The sequence below is a fragment of the Lissotriton vulgaris genome, chromosome 5 (assembly GCF_964263255.1).
Source record: "Lissotriton vulgaris chromosome 5, aLisVul1.2, whole genome shotgun sequence".
NCBI lineage: Eukaryota > Metazoa > Chordata > Amphibia > Caudata > Salamandridae > Lissotriton > Lissotriton vulgaris.
Genome location: NC_141693.1, coordinates 444,156,232 through 444,182,171, shown reverse-complemented (window position 1 = coordinate 444,182,171; position 25,940 = coordinate 444,156,232). Strand labels below are relative to the sequence as shown.

Below are 25,940 nucleotides of genomic sequence, written 5' to 3'. Positions count from 1 at the left end.
GGTGTTCTGTCGCCAGATCTTAGCTAAATTGCAGCAATGGGGTTTTGATTAAACTTTTCTATCCCCATTTCAGGCTGGGTTCAGAACAAAAGTTGGAACAATAGACCAAGTTTTTAGGCTCATACTGATTCTTTGGAAATATATTGAGATAGAGAAGGAACATCGTTATGTAGTCTTCATTGACTTGAGAGCAGCTTTAGATCTGCTCCTCAGGGCTCAACTCTGGAATTCTCTCAGGTTGATGGGATTTCCATTTGCTCTGGTAGGAATTCTAACACGAATCCATGAGATGAACTATGCACAATGTAAGTGGTGCATGGATGAGGATCTAACAGAGAGGATTCATGTTACTCAAGGGTGTGCCAAGGATGCATCCTTGCTCCAACACTTTTTCCCTGTACATAAATGCTGCATTTGAACATCATACTGGCTGTGTTCACACCGCCCCAAAACTCAGCGGCCTCCCCACCCCGGGTTTGCTGTTTGCAATGATACCTTGCTCATAAATAGAACCCTGGTCGCCATCCAGAACCTGCTAAATAAATTCAATTAGTTTTGGAATCTATGGGGTCTAAAGACTAATTCCCAGAATACAAATTTTTATAAATTTAAGACCACATAAATTGTTCAGCAAAAACCTAATACGTGAGGACATGGTACTGGAGGAAGTCAAACACTTTGATTACATGGGAATTCGGATGTGTAATTCCCTTTATTTGGTCCCCGTACATTGAGAAAAGTATGGCTAACAAATTGCATAAATCAGCTGTTATTGTGAAAATGCACAGGGCCACCTCACAGGGGGCAGTTTCTCAAAGTCCTAGAAGTATTTAAGGAATCTGCTCAATCTGCTGCCTTGTATGGGGCAAAGATTTGGAGCACAACTCGATTAACTTTGTTTACAGCTAGAAAACCATTTTGTAAGATTGTTACTCTGTCTCCCACAAGGCACTACACTTGTCCCGCTGTCTTTTTACCTAGCACTGAAACGGTTTGATGATCTGGCAGGCCTGAGATCTTTGTTTACTGGGTCAGGTTGTGGTGTACTCCTAAACTGGAATACTGAAGTCAAGTGCTTCAGGAACTTGTCTTTTTGGACAGGGGTTTGACCTTCCCTTGGTTGCGCCAAATCAAAAAATGGCTTTTTAACTTAGGCCTGGATGTAATGTGAACCAATCCTCTTTCTATCAACTCATCAGTGAAAGAATTGGTCAGAAAACTGTTTCGGGGACACATAACAGCCGAAATAGAGCAAAACCCTAACAGTAATAGCTAGCCTACCAGGAAGGTTCTTGGTTCACAAGCCTACCCCGTTGTTTGAATCATATCACGATGAGGTTACTCCGTAATGGGTCAAAACACTTTTCATAAAGTTTAGGGTTGGGAAACTGGTTTTGAACGGCTAAACTTGTAAATGGAATAAAGAGAATCCAGTTGAGAAATGTTGTACCTTATGCTCCGACCAAGTGGAATCTATAGAAAGCACTCTTTAGTTTCCAGTACATGATTGCTGAACCCTATTGCCGTACCTTGGAATTCCCACACAATCATGCTGCAGCTCTAAAAAACCTCAGTACGGATACAGGTAGAGTTCAGTAGCGGCTGGCAGTTAACAACAGGGGGGAGCCCCCCCCCAAAAAATATATATAATTTACCTTAGGCAGTTAACAACAGTGGAAGTGCGGGGGAGCCAAAATAAAAATAAAAATACCACTTACCTTTTCGCCGGCTACCGCCTCTCCTCCGTCCTTGTCCTCTTCCTGTAGTCCTGGCAGCGGAAGCGCCTGGCTCGGGGCTCCCCTGAGCCAATCACAATCCCTATACAGAGTCTGTAGCGCAGTTGGATGCCGAGAGCCACCCGTCTTTGCTGTCGTCATTTGTCATCAGCAGCTCCACTTCCGTGTTGAAGTACCACCCTGTAGAGAGGTGAGAGAGTGATTCTGTATCCGCAGGCTCAGCCTATACCGGTCCTGTTTTTCAACCTATTTTATGCTCGAACGGCGCTGATGCTAGGATGGTGAGTGTGAAATGGAGAGCTGCCCCTGCTCCTCTCCTGGCTCTTGTGAAGCGAGATAGCGAGATTCCGCCATTATCCTCACTCCTAAGTTAATTGTGAGGGTCCCGAAGCAGCCCATAACATATTATTTATTTGACACAAGAGTACATTAATGCTTTTGCTTTGGGAACTGGGCGCCTTCAGTTTGGTGAAGTGCCCTCCCACTTTGGTTTTAGTTTTAAATGTCTTCTTGGAATGTGTATTGTTGTTGCCAATCATTCGTTTATATGCCTTTGTCTTTAATCAGAACTAAATGCCAGTGTTGATCTGTCGCTCTTTCTCTCACACTTTTAGTAATCCATTTCCAAATAATCCGTTATTAACTAGCGAACGGCATTCGTCTGTGCTTTAATTTGTGTACATAAAACAAATTCAAGGGCCTAATGTTTTTCTGCTGTCGATGTTGCCAAATGTTATCAACCCCCCCCCCCCCTCCAAACTTACTGTATCAGTGGCCCTTTACTCGAGGTATCTTCACAGAAGCTCTTGACAGGCCAGTTCTTACACCCCCCCCCCCCATCCCCTCAAGAAAAACCTGGCGACCTCGCAAACTTCTGGCCCACCAATTGCCCATCACTCATTGGCAACCTCATTGAAAAAGCACCCTAAAATCACATCAATGCTAACCATCTCTTGCACTACTACAGTCTGGATTCAGATCATGATGCCAGTGGCGGTGCGTCCATTGGGGCGTTCGGGCGTTGCCCCACCAACCAATGCACACCGCCATCAGAAACTTCACCGGCCGCAATAGGGGAAAATGGGGTAGGGCTGTATCTGATCGGGTAACTGGTATAGTGTAATGATGTACATTCGCCCCCCAATAACTTCCGGAGTCAGGTATCAGCGTTACTCTCTTTATTCAGTCGTAACATACAAGGAGCGCTTAGCATGTCCTTCGCCCAGCCTGCTCGCGCTCTAATGCCGCGCTACGCCCTCATGCCGCACTACGCACCTCGCGCCCCTACGTTGCCATACGTCACGTAGCCACGTGACGTACCACGTTAGCGCGCTCACTACATATCTCCCCTTTTTCCAACAACTATATGTACAAGTCCTGGCTCATGTCATAGTCTCTGAACCTCGCTGGTGGGACCACCGCCCTGCCCCTTCTCGTCAGTCTTACCGGGGATGGGGCGGTCGTTGCTGCTTCTCCTTGACCGCCACCTAGCGCAGCGGTGCTGGTCTCTCTCTGATCTCTGTCCTCTTCAGTCTGCAGCTCCCCACTCGCCTCTTGATCCTCTTGCCTTCTCTCGCCAATGTCTAGATCCTCTCCCCCATAGTCACAGGGGTTATCATTGCTGTTCTCTCCTCCTTCATTTCCATTTCCTCTCCAGCGGAGTATTTTGTTGCACCTGGCCATGCGGTCCTGTGACCACACATTGCCGTCGCTTAGCAACGCCGCCCTGCCCTTGACTTCTACTACTTGCAGGGGCTTACTGTATTTACTTTCCCCCTTTTTCTGCAATGTGGCCAGTCTTACTCTCACCCATTCTCCTTTTTCCAAAGCTGTGTCCTTCACGTTCCTCCGTGCGTCATAATGTTTAGTGTACACCGCTTGTGCTCTCTCCAGGTTGGCTTGCACCACTGCCGGTGACCACTCACTCTTAATCACTCTCTCTTTCCATATTCTGTTGTCCTGAGTGAAGGGCTCCCGGCCTCTAAGGATCTGGAAGGGACTGTAACCAGTGTTCGTGGGCGTTATCCGGTACGCCCACACCATGTGCCAAATCTCTGCTTCCCAGTCTTTGTTGTCTGAGATCGCCGCTTGTATCGAGCCCATCACCACTCTATTAAAACGCTCCACCAAGCCATTTCCCGCAGGATGATATATGGACGTGTGTTTTGCCACAATTCCGTTTCTCTGCATGAACTGAGACCATTTCTCAGACCGGAACTGAGGTCCATTGTCGCTGAGGACACACTTTGGGATGCCCTCTCTCACAAATGTCTCTGCCATGAAGCTCACTATCATTTCCGTGTCCATGGTCTCTTCGATCTTCAATTCCGGCCATTTGGAATAACGATCCATCATTACACATATGTACTTCTGTATTCCTTGTGCGTTCAGCACCGGACCTAGTATGTCTATGGATAGCTCCTCCCACGGATTCTGTGGAGGGTCTATTTTCCCCAGGGCAGGGCGTAATAGTTTCAGTGTTTTGTCTGCACCCTGGCACCTTGGACATTCTCGAACGTGTCTTTCCGCCCTTAGGTCCATTCCGGGCCACCAATAATTCTGCTTGGCTCTTAGTTTCAACTTCCCTGCACCCAGGTGGCCTTCGTGTAACATGTCCATTAATCGCCCAATCATTTTTTCCGGAGGTATGACTCTCTCCCCTCTGTAAACGAATACGCCCTGGTCATCCATAGATAGTTCCTCTCTCACCTCGAAGTAGGGAACGAGACCTCGTCCTGTCTTGTTTTTGTCCGGCCACCCCCGTACAATGTGTGCCTTCACTTCTTCAAGGACAGGGTCCTCTTCGTAGGCCAACTTCCATTCTTGCTTGCTTATGGACGCTTCTAGGTCTTCGGTGAGTGCAACCCACTCTTCCGCCGCCTCACCACCTTCAACGTTGGTTTCCATCGCCGCCGCCCGGCTCAGGTAGTCCGCCACCTTGTTCTTATTCCCTGGGATGTGCTCCACATCATATCGGAATTCCATCAACTTGAGCAACATTTTCGAGATCCTCGGCGTTGCATCTGCGTGTCCACTGGATGTGAGTACCTTGAGCAAGGGTTTGTGGTCGGTCCTCAACCGGAATCTGGTGCCCCACAGGAACTGCCGAAATCGGGACATGGCCCACACCACTGCTAACATTTCTTTTTCGATCACACTGTACTTTTTTTCGGTGTCATTGAGGGTGCGGGACGCAAAGCATATTGTTTCCACTCTCCCCTGGCCGCGGTCTTGCATGAGGACTGCGCCCAGTCCTTTCTCACTGGCATCCGTTGTGAGTATTGTGCTGCCTTGGGGGTCGAACCCCTGTAGAGGGATCGCCCCTGCCACTTCTCTTTTTATCCCCTCAAATTCCTGCTGGGCTTCCTCTGACCACCGGAATTCACTGTTCTCTCTGGTTAGTAACCTCATGTGATGGGTCTTTGAAGCGAAATGTTCTATGAACTTCCCATAATATTCTGCCATACCCAGGAACGATCTGACCTCTTCTTTGTTGGCCGGTGAGGGTGCGTCGCAGATTGCCTTCACGTTTTCCCTCTTGGGGGTCACTCCTCGTGCACTTATCTCGTGGCCCAAGTATGTCACCTTTTCCATTCCTATGCGGCACTTGGCCCACTCTGCCGTGAGGCCCTTCCTTTCCAGGATACTCAACACCGCGTCCAGTTTCTTGTCATGGTCGGCCTTGTCGCGACCCATCACCAATATGTCATCTTGGAAGTATTGAACTCCCCGGACGTCCTGGAACAACTGGTGCATTAGTTTTTGGAACACCGCAGCCGCCGAGGCTAGCCCGAACGGCATGCGGCGGAATCGATAGCAACCGAAGGGAGTTATGAATGATGTCCAACTGCGACTCTCCGGGTGTAGTGCGATCTGATGGTACGCCGACGTTAAGTCTATGGTGGAGTACCACTGAATGCCCCTTGTGCTGGCCAGCATTTCTTCTATCCGGGGGAGGGGGAACTTCTCTACCACTATGTTTTTGTTCAACTCACGCAGGTCTACGCATAGACGGACCTTGCCGTTGGGTTTCTTCACCACCACCAACGGCGCCAGCCATTCGGCACAGGTGATCGGTTCGATGATTCCCCTCTTCTCTAGCTGCCGTAGCTCCTCCTTCACGTCTTCCCTCACTGCTAACGGAATGTTCCTCACCTTGTGAGCCACCGGCACTGCTCCTTCTTTCAGTATGATCTTGTGAGCGAACTTGTCGAGCCTTCCTACTGATCCGCCAAAGACCGTTGGGAACCCCTTCATCCACCTGTTCGTGTCCGTCTCTTCTTCCGGCTCCGTCATCAATATCTGCTCCTTGCCACCTGGGTCCAGTTTGATCCCCAGGTCTCCTTGGTCGAGCCACCCCAGGACAGAAGGGCCTTTCTCGGAAACGTATAGTTTACACCTGGCCCCCCTGCCCCTGAATTCGAAGTTCAGCTTTCTGCATCCGGCCATGGGGATTCGATCTCCGTTATACGTGACGGGGCGTATGTCCCGCTTATCCAGCTCGGGGCCCAGTTGCGGAGCAAACTTCTCCTCCCATACCTTTCTTGGAATTATGGTGTAGGGTGACCCCGTGTCTGCCACCACTTGGACTTCCACACCCCCTATCTTCATGTCCATGATCGGCTTCATCGTCCTCTTTCCGTCGGTGCCTCGGCCTTGGTTGTTCACGCTCAGGATTTCGTCGTAGATGCAGAGGACAGTGACCACCTCCTCTTCGGTCACCTCGTTTGGCTCCTCCGCTTCTTGGTCCACGTACTTGACCGCGTTTTTGGAGGCCTTCTTCCTGCACACTTTTTCGTAATGGCCGACGATTCCACAAAACATGCATTTGGCGCGAAGCGCGGGGCACTTCCGGTCGTGCGCCTCGTGCGTCCAACTGCCGCATCTGTAGCAAGGTCGTTTGTTACTTCCGGCTGGTTTGCCAGCGTGGCCTTGGCTGTTTTGCCATTTGCTCGGGCCCTTGTCTGGCTGTTTCCGCGCCTGGTGGTCTTTGTGGGTTTCTTCATTGTCCACCTTGTTCACCACCCCGCTGGGCACGTTCTCTTTCTTCGTGGCCGCTGCACACCTTCGCGCCAGTTCGGCCCTCTTGACTATCACTAGTACGTCCTTGAGCGAGGTGTCTCCTGCAGCCCATAGCTTGTCCTGTACGTTCGTGCACGTGGTGTGCATCACCACTTGGTCTTTTATGAATTCGCTTTCCCAGTTTGCGTACTTGCACGGGGACGCCAGTTTCCTTAACGCTGCTACATACTCTTCCACAGTTTCCCCCGGTAGTTGTCTCCTTTGTTGGAAGTTAAACCTGTCCACTGAGACGCATACTGAGGGTTTAAAGTGTTCCTCCAGGTCTTCCATTGCGTGAGCATACACGTCATCGTCGTCCGTCTCTCTCTTCTTAGGTACCATGCTTTTGTAGATCCTCAGGCCTTCTGGGCCTAGGTTTAGCAGCAGTATGCGTTTCTTTCTCGGCGGTTTAAATTTCTCCTCACTTTCGTCCTCCAGCACTTCGATGAAATTATCTATGTACTCTTTCCAGTCCTCCCATTTCATGAGTGGTTCCCCTGGCCTGGGAAGGAACTGGACTGGCGCTATCGCATAACCTGCTTGTGTGGTCATCTTTTCGCCCCTGGATGAGGGCAGTACGCTTTCCAGGCTTCTCGGGCTCCCTGGTGCACTGTCTTGTTCCTCTTTGTCTAGTAAGGGTGGAGGGCTGCTCCTTTCAGCCCTTTCCTGTTCAGGTGGGGTAGCCAGTGCGGTTGCCTGCGGGCCTTGACCGTGGCTGGCCTGTTGCTTCGGGTGTGTAGCAGTTCTCCGCCCTCTTGGTCACCGTGCGCCCACAGTGCTCGGCTCCTCGTGCTGTTGGCTGCGTCGCGCTCCTTGTGGTGCCCGGTCAGGGTGTGGTCGCTGTGCGTTCCCTCGGGCCTTCCTCGCTCCCTCAGAGACTCCGCTCCGTTCCGCCGTTCTCCGCGTAGTCTGCGTGGTGGGGGTCGTGGGTCGTTATCCCATCCTCGTCGCCACTGTAATGATGTACATTCGCCCCCCAATAACTTCCGGAGTCAGGTATCAGCGTTACTCTCTTTATTCAGTCGTAACATACAAGGAGCGCTTAGCATGTCCTTCGCCCAGCCTGCTCGCGCTCTAATGCCGCGCTACGCCCTCATGCCGCACTACGCACCTCGCGCCCCTACGTTGCCATACGTCACGTAGCCACGTGACGTACCACGTTAGCGCGCTCACTACATATAGCAGTTCTACTGGCGCGCATGTTTTCTTTCTGGCTGGTCATTTTTCTGACCAGCCCGAACTTGCGCAGTAGCCTCCCACTTGGGAGCCCGAGGGTTGCCTCATGCCGCAGCCCCCGGTCTCCGAATGGGGCAGGGAGTTATGCTGCTCCACAGCCAATCCTGGCGCTGCTGGAGCAGCGTCACATCACTGCATCAGTATGGCTGAGAGAGTGACGTCGGACTCGTGGCTGAACGGAACTGAAGGGCGCAAACAGGACCTCGGGTGCCTGCTCGTTGCGTGGTCAGGAGAGCCAGCCTTGTTGCTGATCGGAGGAGGGGGCTACTACCTTCAGTCACTGGCCTCACTGTCCGGGACATGGGACGGGGTACACAGCAGATGTCGGCTGCGAGTATTTAGCTCTATGTTTAACTTTACTGCTGACACATAGTATTTGCTAATGATGTTACGGACGGTCATACTGTTGATATTTTGCCATTTAGCACTCTGTTTATTATAGCAGGTTGGGTTCGGCTGGGGCGACCTGGTGAAGGCAGTACAGCGCTTTATGGTTCGCATCGGGCACGCTGCAAAGGCACTTGAAAACAGCCAGAGGAGAGTCCTTGGAAAGACAAGTGTAGATGTGCAGTGTTAAAAAAAAAAAGCGTTCGCGATCTGAAGAGTATCTCTGGCCCATCATGTTGCTGCTGTCTGCTTGCAGCATGTTTCTAAAAAAGAATCGGCAGTCCTAAAGGTATTCATGGACAATGTCAAAAGTGGAAGCAAGCCGGTATTTCAAGAGCTGTATTTTTGGCACCACAAAGACAAAGCAGACGTTATTTAACGTTATTTATGTTCCTGGATAGGCCCTGTCGGAGCAGCTGTAAAATATGGCACGCTCTGTTTCATGGTAGAGCGCCACGCAGAGCAGGTTTGTTTCTTTTGTTTCTTTTATTGAATGGCACCTTCTTCGACTGAGGTGGGTCCTGAGGCGGGGAAGGCACGACCCTGGGGGTCAGGTAAGTTTACATTTTCTGTGTTAGCCTAGTGAGAGTTGAATGGTCAGGATTTTTTATATTAATAGTGAAGTGATAAAAGGGTTGAACGGCACATTTTATGTGAATGTATGTTATGAGTGAATTAACACACTTTTAAAGCATGGAATACAACATCATGAATGACTATAGGGTGGAAATAAATACAATTGTTTTTTATATGTACTTTCTTCCCGGTTACAGTGTTGTGGTAGGAATTGAAAGTATTAGGGAGGGAGGGGTTGGCATGCAGTGTTGTGCAAATTATGTATTTATGTGCATTTGTTTTATTATGACCTGGAAATAAATTTGTAAATTACTTTAGCCAAGGGTTAGTTTAAGACATAATGCATAAAATTGGACGGCAAGTCAAACTCATGTCATTTTTAATCTCTGTGTGGGTGGCTCTGTGATACTAGTCAGTTATTTTATAAAGAAATATTTTTGCTTGATCGGATTGTGTAGGATATCAAAAATGTCTGTCCAGCTCGATTTATCAATGCATTGACCTGTCCTTTTAAAAGTTTGAGCACTTCTCATTTTGTTTAAGTAACTCCGTAGGTTTGTAGCTCGCTCCTGCATCTCACAGTTCTTAGCACCAGCAACCTAACAAGTTGTTTATTATTGCTTGAAAATGCTCCATATGCCCACTCGATTTTCAATTTTTTCGGGTGGGGTGTGTGTGGGGGGGGGGTTTGTTCGGGCATGCGCGCTACGCCTCACCACTTTCAAATGTCACCAGCCGCCACTGCATGATGCTGCATGAAGCTCGCTACCTTACACATTGTAGTCGATGCCCTCCTGACCCTGCCTCCGGATATTGCTGGACCTCTCAGCTTCCTTCTACACAATCGACCATTCCGCCCTCATACACACCCTGGATTCTCTAATGGGATTCACCTGCAATATCCTTCACTGTTTTTCCTTCTGCCTTTCCATTCCAAAAGATCTGTCACTTGTGGAGTACCTAGTGGTTCTATACAGTCCACTATCATCTTCGACCTCTACATTGAGCCAGTTGGGGATTTACTTCCAGAAAACAGCATCAAGGTTCACCAATATACCGATGATACTCCACTCTTCTGCTTTAGGCATCAAAGACTACCTACATGTCATGTAGACCTGGATGTCCAGCGCCTACTTGAAGCTCAACTCATCCAATAAAGATTTCCTCTTATGGGCAAAGAATAAGAAACAGTAAAAAAAAAATGGTACACTGCCATGAACCTTGATGGCTTCAATCTCCAACTTTCACTTAATTCCAATCGCTGGGCTTCACCCTGGCCATCAGCCTCCCAATCAAGCAATGTGTTGCCAAAACAGATAAAACAGCCTTGGCAGACAGCTGAAAAAGAAACAAGCTTTCTTGCGAGGGTGTCTGCTGCCTGAAGGAAATGTAAATGCAGACATTTGTTTAATCTACAAATGTAAACACTACTTGCAAGCTGGCATTGGCTTTCATTGATGGAGTGACTTGAAGAGTTTTCTTTTTGAGATGGTATGGTAAGGTGACCTGATGTGTTTTGGACTGTTTTGTGTTTTTAATGATAGTGCTTAATTTGAGCCGGTGGTTTCCGGAGCTGAGCACCAACACTCAATCATCAACACTGGCGCTTGAGCACTTGTTAAGGACACATTCATTTTTGGTGGGCAAATGGAGATAAGTGATTCACCCAGAATCACAGGATTTGAGGCAACGACAAGACTCAAACCTGTTTCCCCAGCTCTGGCCATTAGGCTACATCACATTCCCAATTGTACGGTTTGATAGTCCTGTGTTAGGTAGCAATAACAGGAGAAATGGGCTGGTCGAACCTGCCTCCTGACGAGAGGCCCGGCACTTCTTCTTTATTTCACAAATTGACCTCTGTGCATAGTTTATATTAAACAAATAAAATGGCACTAGGTACAGTCTACATATTACTTAGATCTATATTTTGGAAGCTCTTTTTTATCCTTAACCTAAATCTTTTTGTGCACTTTGTGGCAGCCTATCTTATACTGTGTGTAATGACTTACATATTCACAGTGCTTTCTGTCAGAGGTTGAGACTTCTGAACTCTAAAAACACACAAGTCTCTAATCACCACTGCACTAACCGAGATTTCAGTAAGTGGCTCTCTTGTTACACACACAGATATCTGCTATGTTCGCATTAACTAAAAGAGATTCCACAACTTAAAGTGCATCTCTCACTGATTAGTTTAAATTGCATTTATTTCAAATTTAAGGTCTGCGTTATTTTATATGCAGTTACTCGAAGGTGAAATACCAACAAAACAGTTACAGAATATTTAGATCTTTTTAGGCATGCCTTTGATCCCGCCTCCATGCTTACTGACTTGGCTCCCATTGGACTAGGGATCAAGTTCCCATACTGTTTTTAATGCCCTTCGACCGCTGCCCTTATCCATCAGAACCACCATAACGCTGCTCCAATTTGGGAATGAGTTGAAGATGCACCTTTTTGTAGAACATTCACGAACCGGCTACCTCTCCTAGAACTTGTTGATATTGTGTTTGTCTTTGACCTGTAAAGGCGCTCCATTGCCTTTTGGCTAGATTTACACTATAGAAATACCACATAAATACACAAGTTACGAATGCCAACTATGCTTACTTTTGTTTTCACCATAAGCCTCTTTCTTCCACCATCCCAAACTTCTTGACTGTTTATCTCTCTGTGGCATGTACTTTTTCATCTTTGCTTTGTCTCTATGCCACAGTTTCCCCATCTCTTCCTCCTTTTTAGGGCTCGCCCCTTTCCTATTCCGCAAGAGTAGGAAAAAGATCCCCAATCAGACCCCCCAGGATATAGCGGCATGGATTAGCAAATTTAGCGGCACAAAAATGGAAATTTAGCGGCACAAATATGGAGATTTTGCGGCAATTTTGCGGCATTTTATTTGGCCATTTTTCCTACAACAAATACAGATAACTTTGTTTTTTGAGTTAATTAACAACATGAAGCTATATATATTTGGTTTAATTACAATGTACACACTTTGGGGCAGATTTACAAGCCCCTTGCGCCCCTTTTACACCACCGTTGCATCACTTTTGTGACGCAGCGGCAGCGCAAAAGATGCGCCACGGTGTGGGGTACTTACAACGTGACGCATCTGGGAGATGCGTCACGTTGTAAAGCCCTGGGCCATTTGTGGCAGGTGTGGGTACCACCTTCTGACCAGTCGTGTTCCTTCCATCTGCAAAGAAGGACGACCGTTCTTAGTTTCATCTTTCATCTAGGTGCTCCAGGTTTTTTAAAACTGACTTTCCAGAATATTTATTTGTTTTGTCCAATGGTCCTCCGTACTTCCGAGCGCGCTCCTGCTACTCCATGCCATTGAGTCCGTCAATGTGAAGTGCCTAAAGCTGGGTCGAGAGAGGGTAAATACTGTGATGTCAGCAGGCTGTGAAATGCTGCATGAAAAGCTATCAGTTCTGTTCCCCCTGGCATTTCAATGAATGGGCGTCGTAGTATCTCTCTCTCTGCCTCGTTTCCCCTCCCATATCTTCCAAGCTTGGTTCAGCCCCACGTACACGTGGGGCAGTTTATGCAGCCAATAAAAGGCCCAGGGCCCTGGGCGTGGTGAGGTCACTTGCCAGCCACCAACTACAGAGCGTGTGTCCCTAGCTACCTTATTCCTAGGCCTGCACCATTATTTTACATCCACGTTCAGTAGTCTGTGTACTTCCGTTCAGTAGTCTGTGTACTTCCGGCCTGTGACGTGCCATGCCAGGACCTGCTGTCCCGCACTTGTCCCTGCCCCCTCCGTCATTTGTTGTCCTATCCACCGCTGTCCGCATCAGGCGTCTTCCAAAGCCACTAATTATAGAATGCAAGCAAAACCTGCACGTGAAGGGCGCCGCCGAGTGAAATTCTCAAACTCCGCCTGACCTGCCTGACGTTGGAAATGTCATTCCTCATGCTGGGTCACGCTGACACATTTCCACCGCTACGGCACCTTTTACGGGAAGGAAATGTGAATTTGCGGTGAAAGGGGAAGTTTTAAATAAAAATTACAACTCGTTCTCTTTAGTACCGACTAAGCCTTGTAACCTTTTAATCATACGTTTACAAAATAACCACAAGGCGCGTAACCTGTGGTCTCTTGCTCAGGTGCCGGGGGTGTGCATGAAAGTTCCCTCTGATGCCTTTGTTAAACCTTGCTCTCCCTCGGATGCCATTGTTAGGCAGGGTTGGGATTGATTTTCTCGGCTGACATGCCTTCTTTGTAAATGAAGCGGTAGGGGGCACCAGGCCACATCTGTGGTCCCTGGCAGTGGAGGGGGGCTGGAATTATGGGCATTTTTGCAAAGCAGACACTGTGTTATTAATCAGACCCACCAGGATATAGCGGCTTTTGGAATAATGCCGCAATTTCTACAAAAGTGCCGATTTCGCGGGCACTTATGTAAAAATCGCGGCATTATTCCAAAAGTGCCGATTTCGCGGCAAATCGCGAAATCGCGAAATCCTGGAGGGTCTGCCCAATGCAGCTAAACCACAACTTCAGGCCAAGGGCTCTACTCCAGAGGATTTTGGACAGTTCACGTGAATCACAATCACGTGACCTTCTCTCATGCACGAGCTTTCCCCCTGGCAGCAGCATTTCTCCTTTCACAGCCGCCAGGCCACATCAAAGGGTTCCGCTGCCCCGCCCCCTGCTTCACGGCCATCTGTTCCCCAGCTCCAGCACCTCCCCTCTCAGCCTTACTCGGATTTCTCCTCCCCCCTCTCTTTCATCACTGGTCACCCAGGGGCCTCCCATGATTGTGCGACCTCGACCAGCCCTGCACTTCCCACCTTCAGGTAAAGCAGCCATCGGTAGCAGGCTTCCCACTCCTTCTCTTACATTGGGGCCGTCGCCAGCAGATTTCCCTGTGCTGCTTGTTTTTTACAGCGTGCTTGACACTGCAATTGCAGTTGAAAGGACCCTTTCTTAACTATACCGTCGCTGTTCTTCCCATGTGTGCATGCATCGAGCCATTCAGAAATGCTAACAGCAATGATTTAATGGCAAATCAAAAAAATAGAAACTGCATCACGCAGTTATATAAAGATGTCTGCGTAGCTTTTCTGGAGAAACTGAGTGAGTTTGTTAAAAAAAAAAAAGCCCAGTTTTGTATTCTTCCGACAGGTTCCCTTATTTCTGTTAATAGCATTAGCTGACGTGTAACGTGTGTGATTCACTTTCATACGTATTATACGGTAGATTAAGCACATTGGTGATGGGGGGGCTGCGGAAACAATATTGATGCATGTGACGAGAAGTACTGTTGCTAGAACATGCTTATAAATAACCTTTGTTTAAACAAACAGGAGCTAAAATGGCAGGAGCATAAATTATCCACGACTCAGCTGATTGGGAAACAAGAAACTGACCAGGAAAATATTCTTTACTTCAAAAAGCCTTCTGCTACATTCCCGACGCATTCTTTCCAAAGCAGAGGTGGCCAGTAGATTAATTTATTAATTACATCATGCACAGTTCACACAAATGCTCTGGAATTCCAAACCCATTGCAACGTTGCCTGGCCGCCACGGGGTCCAAGTAACACCACCACATAAACATGTTTTAAATATTTATTCTTTTAGTGCAGCGTGCACAACATGCTTCTACCAAGTCTATCCTTTTTTTCAGTTCTCTAATTGTGTCCCACTTGAGCAGCTTGTGAAATCACAGCAGGTCATGGAGACGGAAGCAACACCAGATGTGCGTCACTCACCAACCACCCTGCGCCTCTGCTGGTTAGTGGCTTCAGGCAATTTTCGTTTACTGGACTTCTTCATCCCTACTTCTGTGGACTTGAAAAAACAAACTACATTTTATTCCCCTTGGCTTCATTACGTTCACTGTGCTCTTTACACAGCTCGCCGGTTTACGAAGCAAGTTATACTCTTTGTGGGAAGTTTGAGACACTGGTGTTTATGGCAACTGTGTGTTCCACATATGCCACTGCAGTAAAGATAACAATCTTTGCTACGAGCCTAATTTGCACTTTATTATCCCATCGCTGTCTCCTTTCCCAACACTTCGAGAAACTATTCAACCTTATCATACTCGCCCAGACTGCTTGGCTCCCTTCTTTTTTTCTGATGAAAAAAACGTGAATACATTACAATTAGCTTTAAGGCAATTTTACCCTTTGTGATAATCTAAAACCTCTTTCGACAAAATGGAGTTGCTTTATGTTTTTTTTGCTTGCTTTGGTGCATTTAATAAATGTATTTATTTATTTTAAAAATATGTTTACGATTTGCTGTAATGGAAATTGAAGTAGAGGATGTGGCCGCTGACTTTAGTGCTGGGGAACCAAATCCGCATTTTGGGGTCAGCTCAACATATTGTTTTTTAAATGGCTACTGCATCATGACGTACACGTTATCACACTGGTGTCACTGGAGCGTCTTGACAGATACATGCACATGTGAGATGGTGACGCCAGATACATGCACATGCGAGATGGGCATGTGCTTATTTTCTTTGTTTTTTGGGCGTTTTTTACAGATGCACCCACCACACAGCTCCACCGACACAGCTCCACCGATGCACACACCACACAGCTCCACGAGGCACCCACCACACAGCCCTACCGATGCACCCACCACACAGCTCCACCGATGCACCCACCACACAGCTCCACCGATGCACCCACCACACAGCTCCACCGATGCACCCACCACACAGCTCCACCGATGCACCCACCACACAGCTCCACCGATGCACCCACCACACAGCTCCACCGATGCACCCACCACACAGCTCCACCGACAAAGCTACGCTAATGCACCCACCACACAGCTCCACCGATGCACCCACCACACAGCTCCACCAATGCACCCACCACACAGCTCCACCGATGCACCCACCACACAGCTCCACCGACAAAGCTACACTAATGCACCTACCACACAGCTCCACCGATGCACCCACCACACAGCTCCACCGATGCACCCACCACATAGCTCCACCGATGCAGCCACCACACAGCTCCACCGACACAGCTCCACCGATGCACTCACCACACAGCTCCACCGATGCACCCACCACACAGCTCCACCAATGCACCCACCACACAGCTCCACCGATGCACCCACCACACAGCTTTACCGATGCACCCACCACACACCTCCACCGATGCACCCACCACACACCTCCACCGATGCACCCACCACACAGTTCCACCGATGCAGCCACCACACAGCTCCACCGACACAGCTCCACCGATGCACCCACCACACAGCTCCACCGATGCATCCACCACACAGCTCCACCGATGCACCCACCACACAGCTCCACAGATGCACCCACCACACAGCTCCACAGATGCACCAACCACACAGCTCCACCGATGCACCCACCACACAGCTCCACCAACACAGCTCCACCGATGCACCCACCACACAGCTCCACCGATGCACCCACCACACAGCTCCACCGACACAGCTCCACCGATGCACCCACCACACAGCTCCACCGACACAGCTACACTGATGCACCCAGCTCCACCGATGCACCCACCACACAGCTCCACCGACAGCTCCACCGATGCATCCACCACACAGCTCCACCGATGCACCCACCACACAGCTCCACCGACACAGCTCCACCGATGCACCCACCACCCAGTTCCACCGGTGCACCAACCACACAGCTCCACCGACACAGCTCCACCGATGCACCCACCACACAGCTTTACCGATGCACCCACCACACAGCTTTACCGATGCACCCACCACACAGCTTTACCGATGCACCCACCAGACAGCTCCACCGAGGCACCCACCACACAGCTCCACCGAGGCACCCACCACACAGCTCCACCGAGGCACCCACCACACACCTCCACCGATGCACCCACCACACACCTCCACCGATGCACCCACCACACACCTCCACCGATGCACCCACCACACACCTCCACCGATGCACCCACCACACAGTTCCACCGATGCAGGCACCACACAGCTCCACCGATGCACCCACCACACAGCTCCACCGATGCACCCACCACACAGCTCCACCGATGCACCCACCACACAGCTCCACCGATGCACCCACCACACAGCTCCACAGATGCACCCACCACACAGCTCCACAGATGCACCCACCACACAGCTCCACCGATGCACCCACCACACAGCTCCACCAACACAGCTCCACTGATGCACCCACCACACAGCTCCACCGATGCACCCACCACACAGCTCCACCGACACAGCTCCACCGATGCACCCACCACACAGCTCCACCGACACAGCTACACCGATGCACCCAGCTCCACCGATGCACCCACCACACAGCTCCACCGATGCACCCACCACACAGCTCCACCGACACAGCTCCACCGATGCACCCACCACCCAGTTCCACCGGTGCACCAACCACACAGCTCCACCGACACAGCTCCACCGATGCACCAACCACACAGCTCCACCGATGCACCCACCACACAGCTCCACCGATGCACCCACCACACAGCTCTACAGAGGCACCCATTATACAGCTCCACCAAGGCACCCACCACACAGCTCTACCGATGCACCCACAACACAGCTCCACCGATGCACCCACCACACAGCTCCACAGATGCACCCACCACACAGCGCCACCGATGCACCCACCACACAGCTCCACCGATGCACCCACCACACAGCTCCGCCGATGCACCCACCACACTGCTCCGCCGATGCACCCACCACACTGCTCCGCCGATGCACCCACCACACTGCTCCGCCGATGCACCCACCACACAGCTCCGCCGATGCACCCACCACACAGCTCCGCCGATGCACCCACCACACAGCTCCGCCGATGCACCCACCACACAGCTCCACCGACAAAGCTACACTGATGCACCCACCTCCACCGATGCACCCACCACACAGCTCCACCGACACAGCTCCACCGATGTACCCACCACCCAGCTCCACCGATGCACCCATCACACAGCTCCACCGACACAGCTCCACCGATGCACCCATCACACAGCTCCACCGACACAGCTCCACCGATGCACCCACCACACAGCTCCACCGATGCACCCACCACACAGCTCCACCGATGCACCCACCACACAGCTCCACCGATGCACCCACCACACAGCTCCACCTACACAGCTCCACCGATGAATCCACCACACAGCTTTACCGATGCACCCACCACACAGCTCAACCGATGCACCCACCACACAGCTCAACCGATGCACCCACCACACAGCTCAACCGATGCACCCACCACACAGCTCCACCGATGCAGCCACCACACAGCTCCACCGATGCAGCCACCACACAGCTCCACCGATGCACCCACCACACAGCTCCACCGATGCACCCACCACACAGCTCCACCGATGCACCCACCACACAGCTCCACAGATGCACCCACCACACAGCTCCACAGATGCACCCACCACACACCTCCACCGATGCACCCACCACACAGCTCCACCGATGCACCCACCACACAGCTCCACCGAAGGACCCACCACACAGCTCCACCGATGCAGCCCCCACACAGCTCCACCGATGCACCCACCACACAGCTCCACCGATGCACCCACCACACAGCTCCACCGATGCACCCACCACACAGCTCCACAGATGCACCCACCACACAGCTCCACAGATGCACCCACCACACAGCTCCACCGATGCACCCACCACACAGCTCCACCGATGCACCCACCACACAGCTTCACCGAAGGACCCACCACACAGCTCCACCGATGCACCCACCACACAGCTCCACCAATGCACCCACCACACAACTCTGCCGATGCACCCACCACACAGCTCCACTGAGGCACCCACCACACAGTACTACCGATGCACCCATCACACAGCTCCACCGACACAGCTCCTCCGATGCACCCACCACCCAGCTCCACCGAGGCACCCACCACACAGCCCTACCGATGCACCCACCACACAGCTCCACCGAGGCACCCACCACACAGCTCCACCGAGGCACCCACCACCCAGCTCCACCTATGCACCCACCACACAGCTCCACCGATGCACCCACCACACAGCTCCACGAATGCACCCACCAAACAGCTCCACCGACACAGCTCCACCAATACACCCACCACACATCTCCACCGACACAGCTCCACCGATGCAGCCACCACACAGCTCCACCGATGCACCCACCACACAGCTCCACCGACACAGCTCCACTGATGTACCCACCACACAGCTCCACCGATGCACCCACCACACCTCCACCGATGCACCCACCACACAGCTCCACCGACACAGCTCCACCGATACAGCTCCACCGATGCACACAGCTCGACCAACACAGCTCCACCGATGCACCCACCACACAGCTCCACCGATGCACCCACCACACAGCTCCACCGATGCGCCCACCACACAGCTCCACCGATGCGCCCACCACACAGCTCCACCGATGCGCCCACCACACAGCTCCACAGATGCACCCACCACACAGCTCCACCGATGCACCCACCGCACAGCTCCGCCGAGGCACCCACCACACAGCTCCACCGATGCACCCACCACACAGCTCCACCGATGCTCCACCAATGCACCCACCACACAGCTCCACCAATGCACCCACTAAGCTCCACCGATGCACACACCACTCAGCGCAACCACAGTATCACTCCGCGTAACCACAGCATCACTCAGCATCACTCAGCGCAACCACAGCATCACACAGCGCAACCACAGCATCACTGGTTCAAATATGTTCTTTTAATGTTTCAAACTGTTTTCAAGCTTTCACGCTTTAGTATAAATCACAAAAAGATGTTAATATTTCCCTTCTGTTCTTGAATTTTCGTCACTATAAAAAACACTGAACATAATCTTCACAAAAGTTATTTACAAAAGTTTAAGCTATTGCCATTACAAATTAAATACATTATTTAAGTATTATTTAAAAAAATTAAAAGCCATTGTTATTTGTAATATCAATACATCTAAGTCACGTAAATACAAAACATGTTGCATTGCAAATGCTATAGGTGTCACATTTGCGAAAGTTATAACTATTGGCATTGTAAATGACAAAGCTATTTTAGCTATTTTAAAAAATAACACATAAATAAAAAAAAATTCATTTATAAGACCAATAGCTCAAACTTTCCTAATGCGAGCCCTATTGCATTTCCAATGCTTGTTTCCTTTGCTGCTGTTCTTTCGATTGCTCTTGGTCAAATTATGATGTATGAAATAATTCATGGTTCCTGAAAACAAATGTATGTATGGGATTTATTAAGCACTGGAATCACCCCCAAAGGGGTATCTCCGCGCTGCAAGTAAGACAGAGCACAGGACAATCCCAAATCAGTCCCGGAATGCAGGACTTCCAGCAGAGTGTTCCAATATTTCAGGGCAAGGTATGCAAAACTTTTGCGACCTGTTCGTAAATTCCTGTAGTGGGGGACTACAAGCAGCCCTTTACCTTCGGATCTAAGCAGCCTGCTCGGACAGTAAAATTTAAAGCTGTCCGCCAAATAGCTAGGTCTCGTACCATAAAGTGCTATATGGACGAGGCAGCAAAGTTTAAATGTAATTCTCTGGCAGATAGAAAACCAATGAAGCTGTCTCAGCATTGGCCTCGAGGAGGTACGAGGCAGCATTTTGAGAGCCAGGAGTGCGGCAACATTCTGGACTTTCTGTAGACTACTCAGAAGAGATTTGTTTGCTGATGCTAAAAGAGCATTACAGTAATCAAGTCGGCCAGTGACAAGTGCTGAATCAAAGTTCTTCGGACAGATAATGGCAGCCACGGGAACACTCTGCGCAAAAGTCTCCGAGTGTGGTAGCAGGTCCCTGAGGTGGTCATGACTTGATCCCTCAAAGACAACAAGTTATCCAAAATGACCACTACATTTTTTGCCACAGATGAGGGGGTAGGGGCGGGGCCCAATGCAGCCGGCCACCAATTAGGGGACCAAGTTGTTTGAGCCGAGCCAAACAGCAGGATTTCGGTTTTAGCCGCATTAAACTGGGGGAAGTTTTCTGTCATCCAGGCCGATATGGCTAGCATGCCCTCAGCAAAGCGATGTTTAACTAGCTCTATATCAATATCAAAGGATAAGAACAGTTGCGTGTCATCTGCATACGAGTAGGGAGTAAAGCCGTACTCGCTAATAACCTTGGCGAGGGGTGCCACATAAACATTAAACAAGGTAGTACTCAAACAAGAGCCCTGGGGCACCCCCTTAGTGAGCTTCAAGGTTTGGGATCAAAAGGGGCCTAGATTACTCGCCTGGGTGTGCTGATCCAGAAAGCTAGTAGCCACTTAAGTGCCTGACCCTGCAGACCAGACTCTCTCAATTGATGAATCAATGTATGATATGAGAGACCGTATCAAAGGCTGCTGTCAGAGCCAATAAAACCTGCAGCTCTGCATTGTTTTTATCCAGAGCCATTTTTATATAATCTGTGACAACAATGAGGGTAGTTTCCGTAGAGTGGTTGGGTCTAAACCGAGACTGGGAAGGGTCGAGGGTACCTTGAGATTCAAGAAAACCCATCAGCTGAGTGTTGACGTAACCTTCCAGTATTTTCCTCATAAGCGGCAGAAGCGAAATAGGGCGATAGTTGGCAATCACCTTAGCGGGTAACTGAACTTTCTTCTTAATTGGTAGCACTTGAGCTGCCTTGCAATCAAGTGGGATTACCCCTTCACGCAAAGAAGTGTTAAGGATGTCACAGATGGAGGGGGCCAGGAGTGGAGCAAGTAGGGCAGCTACATGCGCTGGTATAACATTTAGAGGAGACACAGAAATGACAGTGCCCACCACCTTTAACCACCCATATCGGTTAAGCGCTATATTCAGACCACAATCAAAGCATGTTTGTGGCTCACTTTTCTGCTACAGACTCGGAAGCGGTGCAGGCTCAGCGCCAAGGGGCTTTCTGTCCTCGTGCTCTCAACTGGGACTTTTTGGTGGGGAAACTCCAGCTTTCAGGTGGTCTGTCTGTAAAATTTTCATTGCCCTTTTGCTTTCACTCTTTGAAGAAGGACCATTTACAGTGAACAGACGTATGCACTGCCTACAGTTGCATCCCTCCTACATATAGTGCAGTGGTCTATAAACTTGGAGGCGGCCCCCTAGGGTGGCCTCAAGTGATCCCAGGGGGGTGCCAGGCTGTGGCCAAAAGAAACATTGTGCTGATAACAGTGCTTTGTTTAAAACAAAAATTAGCAGCACAAAGCCGCTTTGTTATTGCTCATCACTAACATTTATATCATAGCTGGGAGTATGTGTCAAAAGGGAAGGGACTCCAAATATTCTTCAAACTACTCATCTCAGTTTTAATAGTCACACTGTGAATATACTTGTACATGTTAGTAATGCCTGCCTGACCAGAATAGTATTATTTGAAATCATGTATTTGATTGCATTTTTAAGTTCAAAAAAGATTTTTTTTTAAATATAGTATAACCTATAATGGTATAGAACAGCAAACATTAAAGTGATACATCCATTGAGATTGGAATACAAAGCATAGAATATAAAACTGTTCAAAGAGTAACTGGAGGATCAAAAACAAGTTCATCAAAAATCAGAAAAAGAAGCAATGAAAGCATAATGAGTACAAAAAAATGATTAACAATACGCCCTAGAGAGATAATAAAATAAGTCATATAAATGTACAAATATGGAAGTCATGGAGGTTTAGGAACTTCTTGTTGTATGGGAAGAGTTGAGGAAATACGTCTAGCACTATTATCAAGGAATAAAATAACCGGTTCCCATAGAGTTAGAAGTTTGGGCGCTAAGGATTGTGGATATTCAAGTGTAGTATCTAATCTGTGATTGTAGCATACAGCATACCACCATGCTTGATACGAAAGCTTACTAAAGTCTTTCCAATTTTTTGTAATTTGTTAAAAAGCTACTGCTAGTAATAAATCAATAATCTTAACATTCATATGATTATGGTCCCAAATAGGAGATAAGCTACCCAAAAAAATATGTATGATAGAGAAGGAGTGTTTGGTGTGAAAAATGGAATTGAGTTGCAACCATACCTTGACCCAGAAATGCTGAACGAACTTGCATAGGAACAACATATGAAGCAAGTCAGCTTGTGGGGATGTGCAAGACCAACATGTATGGGAAGCGGTGGAGCAAAAAGTATGTAGGGTAGATGGGGTAAATAAAAGTCTATTATAAATGAAAAAAAGAGTTTGTATGGTATTTGCCGCTCTAGAGGATTTTCTGAGTTTAAGCCATATTTTACTCCAAAAATCTACAGTCCAGGATGTGGCTAGATCTTTCTCCCAAGACAACTCTATTTTAGTTTAGTCTCTGGGGACAATTGGGGTATGTAAAAATGTGTAAATGATAGATGCCTTAGAGGCGCGAAGCAATAGGGTAAGTAAATTAACTGAGCTAGTGAGTGCAGGAGGCGAGATATGGTGCAATTGGGCAGATTGAATGGCCTGTAATAAGATGGAGTGTTTAGCATAAAAAGAGCGGGGCAGGTTAAAAGTGGCAGCCACTTGTGCAAAAGGCATAGGTATATTCTGACAATATAGCTGATGGACCCATATGATTCCTCGGGAGTGCCAAGATTTCCAACAGTAGGGTTTATTATGAATCAAGATGTGCTTATTGTGCCAAATAGGGAGTTCATAAAAGGTAGTGCGGGATGAAACAGGAAATAGCTTCGACGTAAATTTAAGGATAGGGATGGAGACTGATTGTGGCTTGCGTGTAAAAGATAAATATTCTGAGAAGGAGAAAGGGGAGAGAAAAGATCGCTCCAACTTTGTCCAAAGAGGGCAATCAGGATAGGAATCTGCAATCCAATGTGAGGATTGGGTTAGAATAAAGGATCTATGGTAAAGAGAGAAATCTGGAAAATTAACCCCTCCTTCCAGTTTAGGATGAGTGAGTTTACAGATGGAAATTCGTGGTTTTTTATTTCCCCATAAAAAGGTAGATAAAATGGAGTTAATTTTTTTGAAATATTTAAGGGGGATCAGTACCGGAATGTTAGAGAGCGTATACAGGACAATGGGGGCAAGCATCATTTTAATGGTGTCTAAGCGTCCCCGCCAAGATAAATATAGAGGGTGCCACTTTGTTGTTAAGGAAGGTAGTCTATCGATACATTTATCCAAACGATTCGAAACAGCCCCCGAAATGGAAGGAGAGAAATGTAAGCCTAAGTATTTGATGGATTGGGGACTCCAAGAAAAGCCTGATGCAGTAAAGTCAGCACTAAAGGTATATTTTGTCAAGGGTAGAATCTCGCATTTATCCCTATTTAATTTATAACCAGAGACCGATGAGAATGAGTCAACCTCCGACAAAAAAGCAGGTAGGGAAGTTTGGGGATTGGACAAAAATAGAAGAACATCATCCGCATAAGCCGCCATTTTAATCGTAGAGTCTCAGAAGGTAAAACCCTGTATATTCGTATTTTGAAGATCCTAAGCAAAAAAGGTTCTAAAGCGATATTAAAGAGGAATGGGGAAAGGGGGCAACCTTGTCGGACTCCCAGCGCCAGATTAAAATAAGAAGAAATGTTACCATTCGCGGTAACAGCAGCTCTCTGATTAGAATACAGGATAGAGATTAAGGCAATGGTTTTAGGGCCGAAGCCAAACCATTTAAGAGTGCTAAATAAATACGGCCATTCAACCCTATCAAATACTTTCTCTGCATCTAAAGCGATAGCAGCTAAGGAATGATAGACATGTGAGGTTTTGGAAAGGATATCAAAGAATAGACAGGTGTTGTCTGTGATAAGCCTACCCTTAACAAAGCCAGATTGTTCGGATCCCAACAATTCCGGTAATTGATAATGCTAGGGCTTTTGAGAAAATTTTATAATCTACGTTTACCAGGGAAATAGGTCTATAATTCTTGCAATGTTTAGAGTCTTTACCCTCTTTTGGTATGAGACAAATAAGAGCGTCTGAAAAAGAACCAGTGGAGCCCAGGCAATATAAGAAAGAAAGGAGGAGGTTATGTAGTTTGGGGATTAATAAAGATGCAAAGTGAGTGAAAAATTCCACCATGAAGCCATCCGGACCTGGAGCCTTATCCCTTTTGAGAATCCGAAGAGCAGAAAGGAGTTCTTTTTGAGTAATATCCATTTCTAAAGAAGACATATCCGGGCGTGGGTTAGAGGCAGGATTATTTTCAGAAAAGAAATGAGAGATAGAGGAGTCCGAGGCTAGGGTCTCAGAGGAATATAACGTCTGATAAAAATGTAAATATTTATTTAAGATGTCTTTGTCTTTAAATTTGAGAAAGAGCCATAGATGGATTCTATAGTGAGCTTATTTTGTTTGGTTTTCAAATAATTAGCCAGTAACTTCCCGGCCTTGTTTTGACCACCATAGAATTTCGCGCTCGATTTTAATAGATAATTAGAAGCATTATTGGTGGTGTCTTGATTGAACTGGAATTTGACTTGTAGAAGTTCAGATAGACAATCTTTTGATTTGGAAGAATAGGAATGTTCCAAATGTTTAATTTTGAGGAAAAGGGCAGCAGTTTTTTGGCGAGCTAATTTGCGTTTAGAAGAGACATAACGAATGATAAAATCCCTGGCCGAAGCCTTCAATGCATCCCGGATGGTGTGACAAGGTAAATCAGCCAATTGATTGAGAGAAAAATACTCTGTACAAAAGGAAGTAAAAGAGGAAGAGAAAACAGGGTCTAAAAGTAGAGCGTTGTTAAAACGCCATTTACGTGGGGAATTCGGTTTGTGCAAGACATCAAGGGTTATAGTGCCAGGGGCATGATCTGAAATCAAGATGGAACCAATATCTGATCTGAATAAAGATTGAGAAATATTATGAGAAATATAGATATAATCTATGCGAGATTGAGTGTGATGTACCGGTGAAAAAAAGGAGTATTCTTGTAGTGTAGGGTTGCATAATCTCCATGCATCAATGAGTTTATGGTGTTTTATAACCTGCAAGAATGACTT

The 25,940-nt window shown here is 48.3% G+C and overlaps 1 protein-coding gene across 3 annotated transcripts in view; it reads left to right on the top strand.

Moving 5' to 3' along the window:
- The first annotated feature begins 1,886 nt into the window (after positions 1–1,886).
- AP5B1 (adaptor related protein complex 5 subunit beta 1) overlaps positions 1,887–25,940 on the top strand; it is an 80,677-nt gene continuing 56,623 nt past the window's right edge. For 2 of the 3 annotated variants that reach the window (XM_086921876.1, XM_086921874.1), the window contains exon 1: positions 1,893–2,017. The gene's annotated coding sequence lies outside the window, so the exon portion shown is untranslated. Of the gene's footprint in view, positions 2,018–25,940 lie in introns of all 3 variants that reach the window. The other variant, XM_086921875.1, reaches the window with a different exon arrangement.